The following is a 5,272-nucleotide window of genomic DNA, read 5'->3' as shown; positions in this document are numbered from 1 at the left end:
TTCCCTTCCTCTTTCCTCTCCCATCACTTCCTCCCTCCCTTCTTTCCTTTTATTTCTTCCTTCTTTTTGAGGCAGAGGTTCCTACATCCTAGACTGGTCTCAGACTGAGATCAGTTTGTGGGCAAGAGTGACTATGAAGCTCTGATCACACCATCTCCACTTCCTGAGTAGTGGGATTATGAATATGAACCTTTATGCTGGTTTACAGGCAACCTTTGAGACAAATCACTTCACGTGTACCCCTGCCCTGTCCCCTCCTGCAGTGGTTAAGAAAATGAACAAATGTTTCACAGAGCTGTTGCTCCCTGTGATGGTTAATCTTGGTTTTCAACCTGACACACATAGGAAAAGGGTTCTCAAGTGAGGACTTGTCCCCACCAGCCTACCCTGTGGGCCAGCCTGACAGGGCATTTTCTACTAATTGATGCAGGAGGGAGCAGTGTCATACCCAGGTAGGTAGGCCTCGGTAGCAGAGGGAAGACAGTTGATTGTGAGCCTGGGACCAAGCCAGTGAGCAGCATTCCTACATGTTCTCTCCTTCAGCTCAAGTCCTGACTTCCTGTAGTGATGGGTTGAATATAACCTGTTAGCCAAATAAGCTCTTCCCTCTCTGAGTTGCTTAGCAATAGAAACCAAATTAGAACATCACCTAGGCTCCCTTACCAGTCTTATTCAGTGGCAATTACCATTGTCAGAACCTGGATTGTTTTGTTTTTATTGAGGTTAAAGTTTTCAGAGATAGGTTAGCCCTGTTGGCTACTTGCTTATGTTGAAGCAAAATGGTAAGAAAAAAAAAATGTTAGAAAAACCTTCTTGCCTCTAGGTAGCCCAGTGAGCAGATAGAGTCAGAATATGGGTTCTAGGCAGTGTGGAGGGACCGGCTCCAAGCAGGACCCTCCTAACTAGCCCATTCCCCTACAGCCCATTAATAGATCAAACCATTGAAGAAGTTAAACCTTTGTGATCCAGTCATAACTCAGAAGCTTGTCATCTGGCAACCAAGCCTTTAACACATGAGTCTTTTTAGAATCAAACTGTAGCACAACACCTCAGAGAAGAAAGCGGCAGAGATGGATACAAAACAAGTGAAACAAAGAACAATAGAAAGAATCCTTGGGTTAAGCCTTTCCCTACTATGGTGAGGTCTGACACGCTCTACTTGGTTAAGAGAGTATTCAGTTTAGGGGGAAATGACTATGTGTTGGAGGGTAAGCACACTAGAGAGGAATTCTAGTGTGGTCATTTACGTCACTTGTGCCCCTGGGAAGCTCTTGTCAGAGGACAGCAGTTGCTTCACTGATGAGAAATAAAGAAGGGCTTACATGAGGGAGTGGGGGTGAGATAATTAGGTGAGAACACATCCTTATACATTTTATTCTCAAAATATGGAGTATGAATAATTAAGGGATGGAATGTGAGTAAATACAGACATCCCAGGCTCCTTTGAAAATTAGATTCCTACTGTTTGAAGTCATTTTAATAATCTTGTGGTTTATTCTATAATGTATTTTCCAATTGCTCTTGAAGGCTCCAAGGCACAAATACAATCCAATCATTCAGCAAGGTTCTCTAAACAATAGAGAATAGCAATAAGATAGAAACTGGCTGAATCTAGCTGTAAGCCACACTGAGGTAATTCTTTGCCCTTCTATGGCATTTGTCTTGAAGAGACTGGCCTCTAGGTGAGGATTAATTAAATCCCACAACTGCAAGGAGGGGCGAAATTCCAGATGAATACAATTAAACCCTGTTATGAGCACCTCTTTATTCACAGTTGGGTTATACCTGGGTCAGGTTATGCCTCTGTGTACATGAGAATGGAGAACACGCTTTTCCCTCTGTAACTCTCCTCTGCCCATGCAGACTGACTATTTGACTCTCTCCCATGATGCCTCTTGGTTCTCTGGTGGCGGGTGAGGTCTATAGAATACAACAGGTAAAGTGTTACAGAAGTTGACAAAACGCTACTGTAGTTAACTTCCCAAATCCAACTGCGTTTCATTCCTCCCATCTGTGTTCGTTCAAAAAATTGAACAAAATGTTTCCTGTGCCGTGGGAACAACCAAGCATGAAGGGGGTGGCTTTCCTGCCTTCAGTACGGGATTTTACTGTATTGCAGTTTTGAAGACTTTCTTTGTTTATAGATGAAATTCCTCTTTAAGTGTGTTTTGAGGTCTGCTTGACATATGTCCTTAAGGAACCGGACTGAGAGCTCAAAGCAGGAAGTGGTCAAATATCTGTCACATGATATTATCAGGGCTTTGAGTCACAATGATTCTCTTTTGAATTTGAAAGGCACTGTCAGTGGAATACAGCTTGGGAAGGGAGCTCTGTGGCCTTCTGTTCCTCCAGTAATCACGTCTCTGGTCTTCTCAGCCAACTTAAATCTGACGCCCCCTACACCAACTAATGCATCAGCTTCCACTAACACCATACACTGTGTGCAGAACTAGTGCTTCTCAACTTCATGGTGACATCTAGAAACTTCCCTGCCATCTCTACCCACCTGGAATGAGTAGAATGTATAGCTGAAATAAGAAGTATAGTAAGGTGCAAACAAAAATCAAATTGTGTCAGTTCTTCTAATGTGGCTTCAAATAAGCTTGGACTGAGCCAACTGATCAAGTAGAGACTTAGGGGTTTTTTTTTCTCCACGCGAATTTAGTGTGTGTGTGTGTGTGTGTGTGTGTGTGTGTGTGTTATGTGTGTGTGGGTTTGTGTGTGTATGTGTGCACATGTGCACATGTCTACAGGCATGGAGTGTGGAGGTCAGAGGACAATATGCAAGTGGTGGTTCTCTCCTTCCACCAGGGGATCAAAGTCACGTCATCAGGCTTGGTGGCCTGTGCCTTTACTTGCTGAGCTGTCTTACCACCATAGACAGAGATTTAGAGAGGATCGATCTGCAAAGTTTTCATGGAAGCCAGAAACATCGGGAGATGTTTTCAATGGGAAAATCTGAAAGAGTGGAGAAGATTTTGGCTACAGGAGGGGCAGGAAAAATTCCTCAGAATGACGTAAGCCCACAAAGAGTACCAGTGTGCATGCGACTGTTTGCTTGACTGAAGACAGCATAATAGGTCCGAAGTTTGAGCTTTACCCAACCCAAAGGTTCTCCAGAAAGCTGAAGAGCAAATTTATATTTGTAAGAACAGATTCCATTGCCTTCAGAGTCATATATTACAGACTCTTAGTCATTCCCCATTAATAACGATAGTATTTCAACATCACCAACCTCTAAAGACCAAAGTATTGATAATTATTGTATTTCTCACTGGAGGAAAGAACCATAAAAGTGACATTGTGGATGTTGTTACAGAACAAGAAGCCACTACAGATGTGGAAGATGCCCTCAGGTAGCTCTATCAGCAAAAACACAGCAGGTCAGAAAAAGTCCTAACGTACCATTCAAATGTCAGGCATGACAAGAAGCTATGTGTGACTGTATAACTACAGTGCCTGCCTCTGGGAGGATGCCAGCAGTTCCAAACCAGAGCCATCCTTCAGGGTGAGCCTATGTCCCCAGGTAGATGAAACAGTCTTCATCATTGTATTCACAGAACTCGGCAAGCTTCTTTTCCTGGGATCTGGTCCACTGAGCATCCTTCCCTCATTACAAGCTGCCCGTGTCTTTTTGAGGCTTTGCCGGAGAGCTTCATCTCAGATATCCTTGCTTATTTCTTAGGCCATAAAAATGCTGGTTTGGATTTACTAATAGTAAATTCATGTATGTGTTCTCCTGGGTCATTTTCACCCAGACAAAAACCAGAGCAACACTAATAAATTAATTAAAATTTTTTTATTAACCCCAAGAGTATTTTTCCAGTTTTACCTTTCTCAGGAAATTGTTAGTTTTATTGTGGCATGTTGGCTTGTGAGCAGCTGAGGCTGCCTTCTTAGATACTATGCAATTCCTCTACCTCTTACCCTGCTCTGAGAAGTCATTGGTTCCTGCAAATGAGAACAGGAAGATCAAAAACTAGATGGCAGAGAGGGGAGTCGAGGAGTCAACTTCAAGTCTCTTTTGGTGTTATCTCCCATCACTTTCTCGCTTCTGACACAGCTTTGTCCAGAAAACAATTGGATTGGAGCACCAAGAGCTGAGTTTTCTCTAGGAATATCTCCTCCTCCAACTGTATCCATCTATACATACATACATACATACATACATACATACATACATACACACATACATACACACATACATACATATGTATATGCATACATGAATACATATATATAATTTAGATATGTGTATATATTATATATAATAATATAATGATATGAACAGCTATATATAGTTAATTAATTGCTAAAGGAGGAATATTTGTTGTTAATTAGATTATTAATAAAAACAGAGGACTTAGAAAATGCACACATTTTTTGCTTTTTCCTTTTTCTCAAATTAGTATTTTTTATTTACTTTACATCTTGATTGCATCTTCCCCTCCCTCCCCTCCAACCTCCATTCCCTCCTTTCTCCTCAGAAAAGGGGAGTCCTTCCATGGATATCAACCCACCTTGGCATATCAAGTTGCAGTAGGACAAAGTGAATCTTCTCCTATTGTGGTTAGGCAAGGAAGCTCAGTTAGGAAAGTGATTCAAAGGCAGGCAACAAAGTCAAATACAACGCCTGCTCCTGCTATTAGGAGTCCCACATGAAGACCGAGCTGCCCAACTGTTACATATGTGCCGAGGGCATAGGTCCATCCCATGCATGTTCCTTGACTGGTAATTCAGTCTCTGAACTTCTATGGACCCAGGTTAGTTGATTCTGTAGGTCTTCTTGTGGTCTCTTTGACCTCTCTGGCTCCTTCAATCCTTCTTCCCCCTCTTCCACAGGATTCCCTGAGCTCCTCTTAATGTTTGTCTGTTTCCATCAGTTGCTAGGTGAAGCCTCCCAGATGACAATTATACTAGGCTGCTGTCTGCAAGCATAGCAGAATATCACTAATAGTGTCAGCGGCGGGCTCACTCTCTCATGGGATGCATCTCAAGCTGAGCCATTCCCTCAGTTTCTGCTCCACCTTTAGCCCTGTACATCTTGTAGGCAGAACATTGTGGCTCTCGGGTTTTGTGGCTGGACTGGTGTCCATTCTCTCTATTGGAAGTCTTTTCTGGTTACAGGAAATAGCCATTTCATGCTCCATATCCCCCATCACTAGGAGTCGTAGTTAGGGTCACCCTCATAGATTCCTGGGAGTTTCCGTTGTTCAAATTTTCTAGCTTGTGCCAGAGATTCCCCCGTTCCCCCTCCACCCACCCAGCGCCA

General features: G+C 42.8%; 1 long non-coding RNA gene across 1 annotated transcript; it reads right to left on the bottom strand.

Annotated features, from left to right (window-relative positions):
- Nucleotides 1-3,784: 3,784 nt before the first annotated feature.
- Nucleotides 3,785-4,949, bottom strand: LOC143441572 (uncharacterized). Its single transcript, XR_013109132.1, has 2 exons — nt 4,521-4,949; nt 3,785-3,951 (listed from the first exon to the last, which is right to left on the bottom strand). It is a non-coding gene; the product is annotated as an uncharacterized LOC143441572 (long non-coding RNA).
- Nucleotides 4,950-5,272: the final 323 nt, after the last annotated feature.

This window comes from Arvicanthis niloticus, chromosome 3, assembly GCF_011762505.2.
Source record: "Arvicanthis niloticus isolate mArvNil1 chromosome 3, mArvNil1.pat.X, whole genome shotgun sequence".
NCBI classification, from domain to species: Eukaryota; Metazoa; Chordata; class Mammalia; order Rodentia; family Muridae; genus Arvicanthis; species Arvicanthis niloticus.
This window is presented reverse-complemented; position numbering and strand designations above follow the sequence as displayed.